Raw genomic sequence first — 18,595 nt, 5'->3', positions numbered from 1 at the left:
CGGCACAGGACATCCAGGAGAGCTGCGTACTCAAGGTGGGGCCGCACCTGTGCCTTGTAAAGCAGCAGTCTCCCTTCCTGTCGAGGAAACTGGCGATCCTTCTGAGAGTGGAGATCCTGTGAGAGGCTTTCTTGGCAATGGTTTTGACATGGCTGTCAAACCTCAGCCCTCGATCCACCTCCACTCCAAGTATCTTGACGTCATCTTGGAGTGGGAGAGCAGCAGCGCCAAAGACAACTTTCCTGCCATTGCTGCCATGGCGGCTGGGGACCGAGAGACAACCATTGCCTGTGTCTTCTCCGGCGCGAATGTCACTTGCCAGCGAGCACCCCACTCCTCCATCACTCGTAGCTGCTGATTGATGGCCTCAGCAGCCCGCCCACTGTCCTGGCGTGGATAGGTATAGGAGGGTGCAGTCATCAGCATAGGCCATGACTCCTGGCAGTAGCTGGAGAAGATCATCCACGTAGATATTCCACAGGGTGGGCCAAGAATTGAACCCTGTGGCACTGATGCCTCCACAGGCAGGGACTCAGATGTTTGCCCGTTGACAACCACCTTGAGGCTTCTGTCCTGCAGGTAATTTCCCAGGAGTCGTTGCAAGCCACCCTGGATGCCTTTAGCACGAAGCTTTTCTAGTAATCCGTTGTGCCATACTTTATCAAAAGCTCCTGCTATGTCCAAAGCAACCACTATAGTGTCCTTGCCGTCGTCGAGGGCGTCCTGCCACTGCCTGGTGAGAAGCATCATTAGGTCGGAGGTTGACCTTCCAGGTCTGAACCCAAACTGTTGGTCTGAGAGGAGGACATTGTCCTTGAGATGGCTACACACCACCTCTGCCACGACCCTCTCAAACACTTTACCCACCACTGATAACAGGGATATGGGTCTGTAGTTTTTTGGGTCTGTCCTGGAGCTTTTTGTGTTCGGAACTACTCGAGCCTCCTTCCACACTGAAGGCCAGACGTTTTCCCATACACAAGTTGGGAAGACTTGGGTGAGAGGGGCAGCCAGTTCCTGGGAGCATCGCTTCAGCAGGTGCGGGCTGATATCGTCAGGGCCGGTGGCTTTTTGTGTGTCCAGCCCTCGTAATAATCGCTTCACCTGCTGATGCGTCACCTCCACCATGGTGACAGTCTTCTCACATTGCTGGACCAGCTGAGGCGGTGGTTGCTGTGGATTCTCCACCTTCATTTTTCCAGCAAACAAGGAAGCCAGCAACTGTGCCATCTCCTTACTGCTGGTGGCGACAGTACCGTCTTGCTAGCTGAGGGAGGGTGCTCTTGTAGCGGAGCCAGGCAGCATTCTTTGCTTCGGCAGCAACACGGCAACGGTAGCCAAACCATGGCTGGTCCGTCGGTCTGGTGGTGTATTCCCTGTGTGGGACGTGGCGTTTCTGGAGGGCGAGAAGGTGAGAGGTGAGTGCAAGTGCTTCACTCTCTGCTCCTCCCTGTAGCAGAGTGGCCCATGGGGTGTGGGTCAGGTCGCGGCGCAGGAAGCCCAGTCTGCTTTGTTCCACAGCCAGATGGTGCGGGTGGTGGCCTCGTCCTGAGCCACGCCCACTTCCAGCTGTGTCAGTACAGCGTGATGGTCAGAGCTGCCCACGAGCCCCAGCTGATGACACTGAAGCTTGTCTTCCTGGTAGTCTGAGATGACAGGGTCTAATGTCCCTCCTCGTTCATGTGTGGGAAGGTGACATGATCTGTCAGACCCTGCACCTCAGGAGATTCTCGTAGGCGTCTCTTTCCAGGTGGTGATTGAGATCCCCACAATCAGCACATGGCTGCATCTGTGTGCCATCATCAGGTTGTCTAAGGCCTCAGTCAGGTACAGGAGTGAATCAGGGCCTTGTCGCGGGGAGCGATACAGAGCACACAGCAGGAGGGCTGAGCGGTCTGCCAGCATTACTCGGAAGTACATCATCTCAATCAGTGGAGGCGTGTCTATATCGAGTAGCTGGGCCTGCATTCCTTCCTTGAAGCAGACAGCCACTCCACCTCTTGCTCGCTCCTGGCGGTCCCTCCTCACCCAGTGGGTGAAGCCCTGCATCCTGCCATACGTGGGCTCCACCTCACTGTCCAACCATGTCTCGGTCACCACAACAACGTCTGCATTGTGTCGTTGCACACAGTTGTAGTATAAGTCTGCAAGCTTAGTCCGGAGACCACGGACGTTGCTAGAGACGACCTTTAGTTGGCGGCAGGGCAAGCTGGCTGTCTCTCTCTCTCTCTCTCTCTCTCTCTCTCTCTCTCTCTCTCTCTCTCTCTCTCTCTCTCTCTCTCTCTCTCTCTCTCTCTCTCTCTCTCCTGCCTTTTCCCTTGGTTTCCTTTCCTTTCGCTTATCTGTTCCGTTATATACTCATTGCATTCAAAGACGCAAACTGAAGCCACTGCGTGCTTAATTTCTAGGGATGAGGGTGAACAAAAAAATAGAACAAGGACATATTAGAAAGGACAAAGCTATGTACCATGAACTCTTGTCTAAAACAACCCTAATCATATCCGCCACCTCCACCAGAAAAAAAAGAAAACAAACGTTATCTCTTTTTGTCAACTACCTTTTCTTTACCGCTGGAACTTTGTTTACATTTAGGAAGCTGTAGTGCATAGGTGTGTTTCTTTAACATTAAATTCTTATTCAATATTAATATTTGTCGTTTTGTTTATTAGTATTCAATCTATTTTCTTTATATATTTATATTTATATCTATCTATCTGTCTATTTGTCTATCTTTATATATCTACCCAATTATCTATTTATTTATCTGTCTGTTTATCTATATGTACCTATGTATATATGAGGCAACTGTAGAAAAGGGACGTAACCCAAAAATATTGATTATGAGTAATTAACGTTTTAGTACCGCTAATGACTTTTGGTATAAAAAAATCATAAAATGCCGTTTTATCATATGTCAAATTATCCATCTGATCAAGATCTATCACTTTAAGCATATTATGACAATAGTTTGTTTAATATTTTTTTTATGTATATATTATATTTTATAACCCACCTCTAACGACTACTCAAAATTTTTTTCCAAAAGAGTTGATTTGCACATACCCAATAAAAATATATTGAAAAACATACATTGTGTGAAAATTTCAGGTAATTCGGTACATAATTGTAATTATTAGAAATATTCAAAAAAGTAAATTACACAGATAAGGTGGTGCCGCTCGAGGTGCTCAGCGATTCGCGAGCCGACGACGGTCTCCATCACCTTACTCAGTACAGGCAGCAGGGAAACAGGGCGATAGTTTTTCGGGACACCTTTATAACATTTTTTATGCACTGGCACAACACTGCTGGTTTTTCCACATTTGTGGCCACGTACTGGTCTGAAAGCACTGATTGAACCGTGCAGCGAGTGGGTAGGCCAGTTCACTTGCACACTGGCGAAGCAGTCGGGGGCTAATTTTGTCCGGCCCCACAGCCTTTTTTTCGTCCAGTTTCAGCAGTACCTTCCTCACCTCTATTTCATTTGTTTTTACTGTCACTGTTTTGTCTTTCTCTCTCTCTCTCTCTCTCTCTCTCTCTCTCTCTCTCTCTCTCTCTCTCTCATCACATTTGTTTGTTCCTTCCTTTGTGTTCTCTTGCGCCTTCCTCTTCGTCAGCGCCTTCTACAGGAAAGACAGGCGGGAGGGGGAGGCGTTTGGGACGGGCCGGTGGGAGGAGTGACGGGCGCTCTCTTGTCCACCAGAAGGTAATGCAGACAATTTATGGAGAATCCAGTTTTAGTGAAGAAAAGTTTGCCCAATTTTTACCCCTTACTAGACAGACAGACAGACAGACAGACAGACAGACAGACAGACAGACAGACAGACAGACAGACAGACAGACAGAGGTGAGGGGGTATTGGAGTGGTGAATCTAAGTGGATGAAGATACGTAAGAGGAATGAGAAGAGGATGAGGAGGAGAAGGAGGAATAAGAGGATGATGAGAAGGAGAAAAAGGAGGAGGAGGAGGAGAAGGAGGAGTAAAAGTAGGAAAAGGAGCATTTCATGGAAAGAAAAATTACTTCAAGAAGAAAAAATATTTGCCTTTAAATTTTCAAATGAAGCATTATGAGAGAGAGAGAGAGAGAGAGAGAGAGAGAGAGAGAGAGATTATTTGACTTTCCTTTTTTTCTTTATTTCAGTAAGTTGATGGAAAACAAGCCACTTTTTGTTTATGTTGTTGTTTTATTTTGTTTAGTGTTTTACCTGATTAGTTTGTGAGCTCACGTTCATTTCTTTCTGTTTCAGTTCGTTGGTAAAAAAAGGATCGTTGGTGTGTTCCAGTGTAATGAGTTGACCTGACGTGACCTGACGTGACCTGACACCCTTAGCCATTTCATAGGATGCTCAGCGGCGGGTCACTCCTATCCAAGGTCAGTGTGAAGTGTGTGGAGTGTGTGTTCCTTCACCGCTTCATCTTAACACTATCTGGTTTGGTTTCATTCCCATGGGAAACTATAAAATATGAGTTGTGTTCGCTAATTGCGTCTCTCTCTCTCTCTCTCTCTCTCTCTCTCTCTCTCTCTCTCTCTCTCTCTCTCTCTCTCTCTCTCTCTCTCTCTCTCTCTCTCTCTCTCTCTCTCTCTCTCTCCTCTATTGACAAGAAGTTTTCTGTTTTATCAGTATTCATTGATTTTGCTAAGGCATTTGACACAATAAACCATAAAATTCTCCTTAATAAAATGCACCACTATGGAATTCGCGGCCCTATTTTTCATGGTTTACAGATTACTTAACAAACAGACGTCAATACACTTCCTTTAGTTATGCAAAATCATCTTCAACCTTAATTACTCTCGGTGTACCACAAGGTAGTGTGCTTGGACCTCTATTATTTCTCCTCTACATCAATGATATTTCTGATATTTTTTCTGACTCTAAAAGCATCTTATTTGCCGATGATATGACAGTTTATCTAATAGGAACAGATCCGAATCAACTTTTTAGTGCTAACAATGAACTTAAAAAATTATATCAATGGTGCCTTTGCAATAGGCTCACAATAAACACTGACAAAACTTACTTTATGCTATTCACTGGTAAAACTATGTTGGATTTACCTAATGTACAAATAAATAACAGAATAATTACTAAAATCGATAAATTCAAGTTCCTTGGTGTTACTTATGATAGCTCTTTAAATTTTAAGTACCATATAGATAATATTACACTAAAAATATCGAGACATATTGCATTACTTTATCAAATCAGAGATTTTATGCCACCGTATGTCCTAAAATCCATCTACTTTGCTCACATTCACACATTGCTAACATAATGTAACCCTATTTGGTCCACTACTTACCCTACATTCCTAACTCCTTTAAAATTACAGCTCAAGAAAGTTGTCAGAATTATAACTAACAGCACCTACCTTGAACACACTGACCCTCTTTTCAAACAGACCAAACTTTTAAAACTTAATGATATAACAAAGCTTGCTATAGCACACACATGTATAACAATAAACATTATATTCATAGCATTCTTCCATCACATACGCGCCACCGTGATCATCTTACTTTACCAATACACCGCCTTTCTAAGTTTCAGCATTCAACTAATTATCTAGGACCTGTTATATGGAATACTATTCCTCGCAAAATTCAAGAAGCATCATCTCTCAATGCATTTAAAACAATGCTAAAAACATATCTTGTCTAGCTACTAATTTATGTTCTGCTAAATCATATGTACCAAGTGTTGTTCTAATTTTACTATTGATGATTTGTAAAATATACATTGTGTCAGTTAGTTGTGATTGTCATTATTATTATTATTATTATTATTATTATTATTATTATTATTATTATTATTACTATTACTATTATTATTATTATCATTATCATTTTTATTGTTAGTATTGATTATATTAGTTATTATTTGTTGTTATGAACATTATTATTATCTATACTATTGCTATTATTATCAATAATATTAATGTTATTATTATTATATTATTATTATTATTATTATTATTATTATTATTATTATTATTATTATTATTATTATTATCATTATTATTATCACTATTATTATTACTATTATTATTATTGTTATCATTTTTATTTTCATTATGATTATTATTACCATTAATATTATTAGTATTACTATTATTATTATTATTATTATTATTATTATTATTATTATTATTTTAATTATTACTATTATTATTATTATTTAAATTCACTTCGGAAAAAACATTTCGTTCGTTGTAGCTAACGTTTTAGTTACTATTATTATAAAAATAGTTCTTATTCCACCAGTCAGTATAATCTATTTATACTCTGATAAGTACTTGCCTGAAAAGTTCTACTTTATATAGGCTAGCTTGGTTTAACTGTAAAGATTTGATATACTCATATATACCAGTATGTAAAATGACTTGGCTGTAAATAAATGTTTCAAATGTTTCAAAATGTTTCAAATGTTTCTCTCTCTCTCTCTCTCTCTCTCTCTCTCTCTCTCTCTCTCTCTCTCTCTCTCGCTCAGCTATGTAAATGTTGTAAATTACGAGGAAGGTGGTTCATTTATTCTTTCTTCAGTATTTTTGTAATTATTTCAAATTTATTTATTAGATACGAGGTTGTGTAAAGAGGTTTTTTTTTTCCATATCCCTTTTCTCCATTTCCCTTTTTTCTCTTTATTCTTTTTCGTTTAAATTTCAAATCTAGGAATATATAAGGTTTATTGTATTTCTGATCACTTTTTTGGGCTTCCAATTCCTTTTATTTATATTATGGACGTTTTTACTATAATTATTATTATTTTAATACCTCTCATGACCTGTTATATTTCATAGTTTCGTTCAGGAATAAGTGGGAGGCTTCCTTCTATTATAGGGTAGTCCTGTGTGTGTGTGTGTGTGTGTGTGTGTGTGTGTGTGTGTGTGTGTGTCTCTCTCTCTCTCTCTCTCTCTCTCTCTCTCTCTCTCTCTCTCTCTCTCTCTCTCTCTCTCTCTCTCTCTCTCTCTCTCTCTCTCTCTCTCTCTCTCTCTCTCTCTCTCTCTCTCTCTCTCTCTCTCTCTCTCTCTCTCTCTCTCTCTCTCTCTCTCTCTCTCTCTCTCTCTCTCTCTCTCTCTCTCTCTCTCTCTCTCTCTCTCTCTCTCTCTCTCTCTCTCTCTCTCTCTCTCTCTCTCTCTCTCTCTCTCTCTCTTTTATTTAAACATAACTTTATACAAAGGAACCCAAAGGTTCACTGTCGTGTGCTACCTATTCTAAGGGTACTACAATCTATTTCTCTACAATATTTACAAGACTTAAAAATAAATAATATACAAGGTGGTCAGCATGTAAATGGAGCACTATTCGTTTCACTGCACTAGCACTATTCACGCACTGCATTACACTGAGTGTTACGTCACAAAGAGTGTCAGAGGAGTTGGCAGTGCCTATCTCCACTTATGTGCCATCAGTTTGACGCTGTGAGTTCATCTCCTGGACGTGAGGCACCGCGGCCGTGAACAAGTTCCACATCCTGGAGACGCGTCCTGCGAAGGTGCGTTGGTGCTGACACCCGTGGGATCCCGGCACCTCTACGGCGTCACCACCATTGAGCATCGTTCTCGTGCTCCGTGTGGTGACACTTAGAGGATGACGCAGCCCTGCCAGATGTGGCACTCTTTTCACCTGTGCCTTATGGAACACTACGATTGCCGTCACGTCTTTGCGGTGTTCCAGTGAATCAAGAGGACGCTCAGGCTCTGGGTGAGGTGGTAGTGCAGGATCTCCTAGCCGTATGGCGCGGCGTTGGATGCTGTCCAGTTTCCTTCTGTGTGTGGCGGCACAGGACATCCAGGAGAGACCTGCGTACTCAAGGTGGGGCAGCACCTGTGCCTTGTAAAGCAGCAGTCTGCCCTTCCTGTCGAGGAAACTGGTGATCCTTCTGAGAGTGGAGATCCTGTGAGAGGCTTTCTTGGCAATGGTTTTTACTTGGCTGTCAAACCTCAGCCCTCGATCCACCTCCACTCCAAGTATCTTGACGTCATCTTGGAGTGGGAGAGCAGCAGCGCCAAAAACAACTTTCCTGCCATTGCTGCCATGGCGGCTGGGGACCGAGAGACAACCATTGCCTGTGTCTTCTCCGGCGCGAATGTCACTTGCCAGCGAGCACCCCACTCCTCTATCACTCGTAGCTGCTGATTGATGGCCTCAGCAGCCCGCCCACTGTCCTGGCGTGGATAGGTATACGCGAGGGTGCAGTCATCAGCATAGGCCATGACTCCTGGCAGTAGCTGGAGAAGATCATCCACGTAGATATTCTACAGGAATGGGCCAAAAATTGAACCCTGTGGCACTGATGCCTCCACAGGCAGGGAATCAGATGTTTGCCCGTTTACAACCACCTTAAGGCTTCTGTCCTGCAGGTAATTTCCCAGGAGTCGTAGCAAGCCACCCTGGATGCCTTTAGCACGAAGCTTTTCTAATAATCCATTGTGCCATACTTTATCAAAAGCTCCTGCTATGTCCAAAGCAACCACTAAAGTGTCCTTGCCGTCGTCGAGGGCGTCCTGCCACTGTCTGGTGAGAAGCATCATTAGGTCGAAGGTTGACCTTCCAGGTCTGAACTCAAACTGTTGGTCTGAGAGGAGCGCATTGTCCTTGAGATGGCTACACACCACCTCTGCCACGACCCTCTCAAACACTTTACCCACCACTGACAACAGGGATATGGGTCTGTAGTTTTTTGGGTCCGTCCTGGAGCTTTTTGTGTTCGGAACTTCTCGAGCCTCCTTCCACACTGAAGGCCAGACGTTTTCCCATACACAAGTTGGGAAGACTTAGGTGAGAGGGGCAGCCAGTTCCTGGGAGCATCGCTTCAGCAGGTGCGGGCTGATGTCATCAGGGCCGGTGGCTTTCTGTGTGTCCAGCCCCCGCAATAATCGCTTCACCTGCCAATGCGTCACCTCCACCATGGTGACAGTCTTCTCACATTGCTGGACCAGCTGAGGCGGTGGCTGCTGTGGATTCTCCACCTTCATTTTTCCAGCAAACAAGGAAGCCAGCAACTGTACCCTCTCCTTACTGCTAGTGGCGACAGTACCGTCCTGCTTGCTGAGGGGAGGGTTGCTCTTGTAGCGGAGCCAGGCAGCATTCTTTGCTTCGGCAGCAACACGGCAACGGTAGCCAAACCATGGCTGATCCGTCGGTCTGGTGGTGTATTCCCTGTGTGGGACGTGGCGTTTCTGGAGGGCGAGAAGGTGAGAGGTGAGTGCAAGTGCTTCACTCTCTGCTCCTCCCTGTAGCAGAGTGGCCCATGGGGTGTGGGTCAGGTCGCGGCGCAAGGAAGCCCAGTCTGCTTTGTTCCACAGCCAGATGGTGCGGGTGGTGGCCTCGTCCTGAGCCACGCCCACTTCCAGCTGTGTCAGTACAGCGTGATGGTCAGAGCTGCCCACGAGCCCCAGCTGATGACACTGAAGCTTGTCTTCCTGGTAGTCTGATATGACAGGGTCTAATTTCCCTCCTCTTTCGTGTGTGGGGAAGGTGACATGATCTGTCAGACCCTACACCTCCAGGAGATTCTCGTAGGCGTCTCTTTCCAGGTGGTGATTGAGATCCCCACAATCAGCACATGGCTGCATCTGTGTGCCATCATCAGGTTGTCTAAGGCCTCAGTCAGGTACAGGAGTGAATCAGGGCCTTGTCGCGGGGAGCGATACAGAGCACACAGCAGGAGGGCTGAGCGGTCTGCCAGCATTACTCGGAAGTACATCATCTCAATCAGTGGAGGCGTGTCTATATCGAGTAGCTGGGCCTGCATTCCTTCCTTGAAGCAGACAGCCACTCCACCTCTTGCTCGCTCCTGGCGGTCCCTCCTCACCCAGTGGGTGAAGCCCTGCATCCTGCCATACGTGGGCTCCACCTCACTGTCCAACCATGTCTCGGTCACCACAACAACGTCTGCATTGTGTCGTTGCACACAGTTGTAGTACAAGTCTGCAAGCTTAGTCCGGAGACCACGGACGTTGCTAGAGACGACCTTTAGTTGGCGGCAGGGGCAAGCTGGCTGGCTCTCTCTCTCTCTCTCTCTCTCTCTCTCTCTCTCTCTCTCTCTCTCTCTCTCTCTCTCTCTCTCTCTCTCTCTCTCTCTCCTGCCTTTTCCCTTGGTTTCCTTTCCTTTCGCTTATCTGTTCCGTTATATACTCATTGCATTCAAAGACGCAAACTGAAGCCACTGCGTGCTTAATTTCTAGGGATGAGGGTGAACAAAAAAATAGAACAAGGACATATTAGAAAGGACAAAGCTATGTACCATGAACTCTTGTCTAAAACAACCCTAATCATATCCGCCACCTCCACCAGAAAAAAAAAGAAAAACAAACGTTATCTCTTTTTGTCAACTACCTTTTCTTTACCGCTGGAACTTTGTTTACATTTAGGAAGCTGTAGTGCATAGGTGTGTTTCTTTAACATTAAATTCTTATTCAATATTAATATTTGTCGTTTTGTTTATTAGTATTCAATCTATTTTCTTTATATATTTATATTTATATCTATCTATCTGTCTATTTGTCTATCTTTATATATCTACCCAATTATCTATTTATTTATCTGTCTGTTTATCTATATGTACCTATGTATATATGAGGCAACTGTAGAAAAGGGACGTAACCCAAAAATATTGATTATGAGTAATTAACGTTTTAGTACCGCTAATGACTTTTGGTATAAAAAAATCATAAAATGCCGTTTTATCATATGTCAAATTATCCATCTGATCAAGATCTATCACTTTAAGCATATTATGACAATAGTTTGTTTAATATTTTTTTTATGTATATATTATATTTTATAACCCACCTCTAACGACTACTCAAAATTTTTTCCAAAAGAGTTGATTTGCACATACCCAATAAAAATATATTGAAAAACATACATTGTGTGAAAATTTCAGGTAATTCGGTACATAATTGTAATTATTAGAAATATTCAAAAAAGTAAATTACACAGATTTATATTTTTGAGGGCAATGTTATTATTTTAATAGTGCAAATACACAGATTTATATTTTCGAGGGCAATGTTATTATTTTAATAGTGCAAATATATATATATATATATATATATATATATATATATATATATATATATATATATATATATATATATATATATATATATATATAAACATTCGTATACTCATACTTCCAAAAAGAAAAAAAAACTTGATGGGCTTGAGGGGGGTGGGGGAGGGGGGTTTACATCTCGTCGGGGTCGTCCGGATCATCTTGACCGGCTACCACCTGAGCAGGTATCTGCTCCTGAGATCTGAATAAGTCGGCATAAAACTGCTCATACCAAGACTTTATGAACTTACAGAGGTACTTTATATCTTTTAGTTTAGCTGGGTTTAGTTTAACCCCATTTAATGAGCGAATCAACAGGCGTTAGTATTATTCTGCGAGAACTTTAGCATGACTCACTCACCCACGAGGGCTGGTGGCGCGCTGATTGGCTGAGGCGGAGTGTCTGTCCCCCACACGCCCTGCCATTAGCTGTTGAGTTACGTCCCTTCCCTACATCACCCAAGACTTGATAACCAAACATTTCCTGAATCAACACGTGATCTCACACCCTATTGTAAGGGGTATAGAGGTGGCTTTAGCGTAAAATCACATCCCATGAGTTGGAGGGAGGCCTCTAGTGGCAGAATCCACTACTAACTCTGAACCGCCAAATTTTTGGGTTACGTCATTTCTCTACATGCCGCCTCATATCTATCTACCTACATATTTATCTCCATCTATCCATTCATTTATCTATCTTTCTGCTTATTAGCTATCTTATTTTTATATTTGCATATATATTTACATCACACACACACACACACACACACGTCCTGAACCTCACACAACGACAACAGCTGGAGAGGGTTCAGAGGAGGGCGTTCAGGGTCATCCTTGGGCCTGCCTACAGGTCCTACGAGGACGCCCTGACCTGCCTGAGAGTCTGCCGAGGCTGGCCACAAGACACCAGGAAGCCTTGGAAAAATTTGGGGAAGGACTACTGCGTCATCCACGTCTCCGCCACCTGCTACCCCCCGACGTGCCTCCCCCTGCTCGCGCCACCCGACACCAGAATCGCGTGGCGCCCTTAAGAGCACCGCGCACTGATCGGTACCGACTTAGCACGGTGCCCACTATGGTGCGAACCTTAAATAAATAAGTAAATTAATAAGTGAATTCTAGGTTAAGTTATATCCATAGTTAGGTTAAGCATTTCAGTTCATTGTCATAGTGTCCCTCCCCCCCACTGTACATTTTCAGTGTAATTTTTTACATTGCCAAACTAATAAACCGTATATTATTATTATTATTACACACACACACACACACACACACACACACACACACACACACACACACACACACACACACACATACATACACACACACACACACACACACACACACACACACACACACACACACACACACACACACACACACACACACACACACACACACACACACACACACACACACACACACACACACACACACACACACACACACACACACACACACACACAGTACACAATAGTACACGTGGATATACATATTTTCTTACGGATGTTTATATTTATTCATTCATTTTTTTTCATTTATTTATTTATCTATTCATTTTTAAGTCATTCGGTTTAACATTCATTAGCCCCACCACTATCATTCCGCCATCCATTTCCCGCCATGCTTTGCTTTATGGACGGCATTTAATTATCTCCCTCCCCACACTCCGCTACCCCTCCACTCACTCAAAAAGAGCACCATTGAAACACGTCATAGTGACATTACACTTTTAACATGCATATATTCCTCCCTTTCTTCATTTGCCCAATTTACTGTACATCGTTCTTATTTCCTGTTAGCCTGAAGTTATCCCTCTGCGAAATGCACAGCTTCCATTAATGTAGCGCTTGTTTAGTTCGTAGCGTGAAAAAAGATATCACTGGTCAGTTGTGGTCCATTTCATCTCTAGCTCTCTTCTAGCTGTACCTCAACAGAACACCATGAATGTAAGAAAGAACAGTAACAGTACTCTCTCTCTCTCTCTCTCTCTCTCTCTCTCTCTCTCTCTCTCTCTCTCTCTCTCTCTCTCTCTCTCTTATTTTATGGGTAGCTATAAAAGAAAAACTTTGTAATGGATAAAACGTGAATTTAATCTGGCTTTCTTGGATCCTGCACACGATTAAGCTTTCACAGCAGGGAAGCTCGAAGTAGCTTGAAAGATATATTCTTTTTCTTTCTATCACATAACCATTTTTTTTTTTTTTTGTCTTGCTCATATATGAACACTGGAATTCTTTGTATTAGATAAGAATGATGTGGTTTTAAACATGTCCGCATTAATTTCATCTCATATATCATGGCATTTCATTAACGTCTATCATAACGTAGTTCGTCGTTTTTAATGTATCGCCGCTCAAAGTGTAAAATGCATTGACAATTTGCATCTAAATAATATAATAGAAATGCAATAGTTTTTGTACACTAAGCGCTACGATGCTTCTACTATAAGTAGTACCTTTCTAACCTCAAAGGTGTGCATGCATAACATCATCGTATCTCACTCTATGAAACCAATTATTGTGATATTCGTCTTGTTGCAGCATGTGTTCCCCGCCTGCTTATTCATCGGTGTAGTAGATGGGCGGTGCACTGACTGTCTCGGTCTGAATTATGGCTCACTGAGGTGCCAACACAGGGCTCGTAAAGCCACGGTCAATTACCCCAAACTGAACTAGAAACAAAAGTTTAGGAATAATAAAGGCTCAGTAGATAAAGACATAAAATTGTATACGGATTTATGTAACTCTTTGCCAAGACTCATTTATTCTTCATACCCCCCAAAAAAAAAAAAAAAAAAAACATTATATAAAAAGACGATTGCATATGTAGATATATCGGACAATAGCTGGAAATGTTCTCCAAATTCTGCACTAATGCTGCAAATCGAAACCTGACACTAAACACGAACTAAGTGAAAAAAAAAATAAATAAATAATAATAATAATAATAATATTCGCCTGAAACGAACTAATTAAAAATAAAATAGGACCTGCCTGAAACATTCAATTGCATACCTTTCCAGAACAACAAGGGACATTCATAGGAAGAAAGGACTTGTTTTGTTCGCATTGGCGCCAAACTGCAGCTACTGTGGTGTACTGGATGCAAACCAGCCAGACAGCCAACCAGACAAACAGACTGATGAACATACACATAATACACATACGGAGTCACACACAGCTAGCCAGAAATGAGCAAATCGGCGCATTAATGGAAGGAAGTCAAGAAAAAATAATACGGATGTGGAGCCATTGCACTTTTTCCATGTTTAATATACAGCATTAGGAATGAGTGGCAGTAGTGAATTAGAGGCACTGTCTACCTGAATGTCTGGATGGGAGGGTACGACCACCACGTCTAGCGAGAAAACTGTTGTACCCGCTCCTCACGTCCGAAGGGCGGCTACTCACACCAGTAGGGTACAAAGGGTACTCTGTAGAAGGATCTCAGCTACGTAGGTAAAGGAAACATGAAGCTTGCGAGAAATGTTGTACAATGGACAAGCGAAACTATGTATGAACGTGAGTTGTATAGAAAGGAAAACGATCTAGCAAAAATAACGTACATAGCTTCGTAATTTGGACTTTTCTGATGTTTTCTTTAGTGAATAATGTTTGTAGAAGGAAATGTTGTCAGCTGGACAAACTGGATAAACGTAGAGAAAGGCGTGAGTTGTATAGAAAGGAAGGCAATGTGGATATACATCTTATAACTTAGTATGTGATTTGTACTTAATTTTTTTTGGTTACCTTCAGTGACAGGTGTCTTGAGGGAATGTTTTTTTTTTTCTTTTTTTTTTCTTGTCCTTCATCAGTGCCCTTATAGTAAAAAACTAAACCATTATTTCGGAAAGGAGTAATGAGCGGCCTTTTTTTTTTTTTCAACATTTTTTTCCTGGTCGCTCTTCTCGTAGAGAAAAAAAAAAGTCCATCAATTTCTTTCCCCACGACAGTAATGAATCAAGGACATTGTTATCGCCAGGGAAAGGAGACGTGGCTATAATTTCACTTAAACTTTCTTATTTTGTTTCAGAATAGTGAGTACTCATCATTTGTGAATGAAAAGTGAAAGAAAAAATCATAAATTTGAAAATGATGCCACGAATGCGAAACTTTATACTAACATTCCTTTAAACTTTACTCTAAAACGGCGTGAAGCGCAAAAATAAATCCGTAACGAGGGAAGACGAATATGTAAGAAATAACAATGCATACAGTTGGGCACAGCTTTCACCCCCCAAATGTCAGGAAGTGGTGTTGTGTTGGAGCACTCAGAACCTGCGAGATGGCTTGGCAAACCTGGGAGGTGTAAATGGCCGGGGACTGGCGGTGCGCACCGTCTGGCTTCATCGGCCTTCCCCTGCTGGCTATTCTGTTAATATTTTCATTTCTGAGTCTCTCTCTCTCTCTCTCTCTCTCTCTCTCTCTCTCTCTCTCTCTCTCTCTCTCTCTCTTTTTTTTATTTATACCAATTTACATAGATATACAGAGTTTTGTACATTATACATTACATACTTAGTACAATATTAGGCTAAAGAAGTCACAGTTAATGCCTTCTATCCGAAAGCCTGCCTCTGTCTGTCTGTCCGTAGCAGCCACTCATTCACTGTACACTTGAACTGCTGCGTGGACCAGCAGCCCTCTACACTCGCTTGCACAGCAACAAAAGCGTTCCACAAGCCGATATACGTGTTGAGGAACTGCCTTTGTTGGTGCCACGTTCTGCACCTGGGCTGGAGCAGCTCCCCAGGGGCACGGATGACGGTTCTGATGGCAATCTCGGCCTGTCGGGCAGGCTGCTGGAGTTCATGCAGGTGAGCCACCCTCTGCTGCTGCACCTTGAACATGACGGTGAGGCCCGCCACGTCCCGCCGGTGTTGGAGGGTGTGCAGTGTAGGGTGGAAGCCGAGCTCACTCTTTCTGATGAGCCTCGCCGCTCGGTCCTGGACCTTGTCCAGGAGAGCGAGATGTTTGCTGGCCGCGCCGCCCCAGGCAAGGCAGGCGTATTCCAAGGAGGAGCGGACCTGCGACTTGTAGAGCAACTCCAGTCCTTTGGCGTCTAGAAGGTAGGAGATTCTCCTCAGGGATGCCAGCTTCCCTGAGGCCTCTCTGGCTAGTCGCTCCAAGTGGGTCCTGAAAGTTAACTTACGGTCGTAAGTTACCCCCAGCACCTCCACCTCCTCCCGCGGCGTCAGTGTCTCCCCGTTGAAGGCGAGGCGCAGGGCTTCACTCGTCCTGGTGATGCTTAGCAGCTGGGTTTTGTGAGCAGCAAACTTAACTTGCCACTTCCTTCCCCAGGCTGCGATGCGGCTCAAGGTGGCGTTGATGTCACAGGTGGCTGCAGCTTTCTCCTCCAGTCCGTAGCTGTGGGATAGTGTTATATCATCTGCAAACGCCTTCGCTGCAGGAACGAGGTGTAGCAGATCATTGATATACACATTCCACAGCAAAGGGCCGAGGCAGCTCCCTTGAGGAACGCCTGCCCTTATGGGCTGTGGTTTTGATTCCCGCCCATTGATAATTACTTTGAGGTGCCTGGCTCTCAAGTAATTTTCTAGGAGCTGGAGGAGTGCTCCGTCCACGCCTACAGCGCGGAGCTTGGTGATGAGCGCTGCATGCCAAACTCTGTCAAGCGCAGCTTCGATATCAAGAGCCACTACTGCTGTGGCCTTGCCTCGGTCCAGGGCCTCACTCCACTTCGTGGAGAGGAGCAGGTGCAGGTCTACCGCCGACCTCCCTTGCCTGAACCCAAACTGCCTGTTGCTCAGCAGGTGGTGGCGCTCGAGATGCTGCGTCACTCGTGAGGCCACAATTGTTTCCAGCACTTTGCTTAGCACAGGCAGCAAGGACACGGGTCTGTAATTTTTTGCCTCTGCCTTGGAGTTCTTCTTGTGAAGAGGCACCACACTGCTTCCTTTCCACATTTCAGGCCATGTGGAGGTGGCGAGGCAGTGATTGAAGAGGGAAGTGAGTGGGCGTGACAGCTCAGCAGCACACTGGCATAGAACGCGCGGGCTGATGTCCTGAGGCCCCACAGCTTTGTTCTCGTCCAAACTTTCGAGAATCGCTCGCACTTCCACTTCACTTGTTATCACTTTCACTAGTGTCTCTTTCACTATTTGAGGCAGCAGCGGAGAGGGTCTTTCGGGGTCGGGGATGCACATCTTTTCAGCGAAGTGCTTGGCCAGGAGGTCTGCCTTGTCACTTGCACTGTGTGCGAAGCTGCCGTCTGCCTGGTGGAGTGCAGGGACGGAGGTGCCCCCGCGACTCACCCTGCTTGTCTTTGACAAGGCTCCACCACTGCTTGCAGCCAACCTGGCCTCCCCCTTAGTTTGTTTTTCAGGTTTGCCCTCCACTGCTCTATAGCCCATGCTTGCGTGGCATTCATATGCCTTGTTGCCGCTCGGTGCCTCAGTCTGTTTCTGGCCGTCGGGTGCCTCTTGAGAGCACGCCAGGCTTTGTATTTGGCATCTGATGCGGCAACGCAAGCAGGACCAAACCAAGGCTGATCTGATGCCTTTGTTTTATGGACCGAGTGCGGCACCCAGCAGACCTGCATGTTGTGAAGCAGCTCGGTGAGCTGCCTCACCTGCTGGCTGGCGTCGCCACGCAGCACTCCTCCCCACTCTGTAGTCCTCAGTGCAGCACGAAAGGCATCCCAGTCGGCAGCCTCCCAGCTCCAGAGGGTTCGTTCGAAGCTCTCCTCACGTGGTGTCTTGAACTGTACTCTGGTGAATACAGCCACGTGGTCTGAGGTCCCTACAAAGTCGAGTGGGAAGCACTGTACTGTGTGGGAAGGAAGATCCGTCACCACCGGGTCTCTCTCTCTCTCTCTCTCTCTCTCTCTCTCTCTCTCTCTCTCTCTCTCTCTCTCTCTCTCTCTCTCTCTCTCTCTCTATATCTCTCTCTCTCTCTCTCTCTCTCTCTCTCTCTCTCTCTCTCTCTCTCTCTCTCTCTCTCTCTCTCTCTGTCTATTGGTATTTATTGTCGTCTTTGATGAGAAAGATGAGGTGTATGGTGAGTGAAAGATAAAAAAAACTTACTTTTACATGGGAAAGTCAAAAGTTCAGCTAACGATAAAATGTGTGTGTGTGTGTGTGTGTGTGTGTGTGTGTGTGTGTTTAATTGTCTTATATAATACAGGAGTGAACTGATTAATATCCTCTTTGCCCTCATTCGCATGCAGCAATACATGTAACGGTGAAAAGCACAAAATATTACTCCCAAGATATCGTTCTTACTTTTATGTTTTCACCGAGTTGTGACACGGAAGAAAAATCAACAACGTCCTCATTCTCCCTTCATCCATTCCTCGTACTTTTATTGAATTAGGTGTAAACGTAAATCTTACCAATTCATCAACAAGTTTCAAAGATCTTCTCACCCTTATCTTACCTCACCCTTATCTTACACTGATGTCTGTCCTATCATGTCTGTCCTATCATGCACCATCTTTCACCAGAAGGTCATCTCTCTTCAAGAGTTCTCATACCTTCATTTATTCAAACATCATCTTAGTTTTCCACAAT

The sequence above is a fragment of the Portunus trituberculatus genome, unplaced genomic scaffold (genome assembly GCF_017591435.1).
Source record: "Portunus trituberculatus isolate SZX2019 unplaced genomic scaffold, ASM1759143v1 PGA_scaffold_227__1_contigs__length_320803, whole genome shotgun sequence".
In the NCBI taxonomy this organism is placed as follows: domain Eukaryota; kingdom Metazoa; phylum Arthropoda; class Malacostraca; order Decapoda; family Portunidae; genus Portunus; species Portunus trituberculatus.
Note: the sequence above shows the minus strand (reverse complement) of the source record.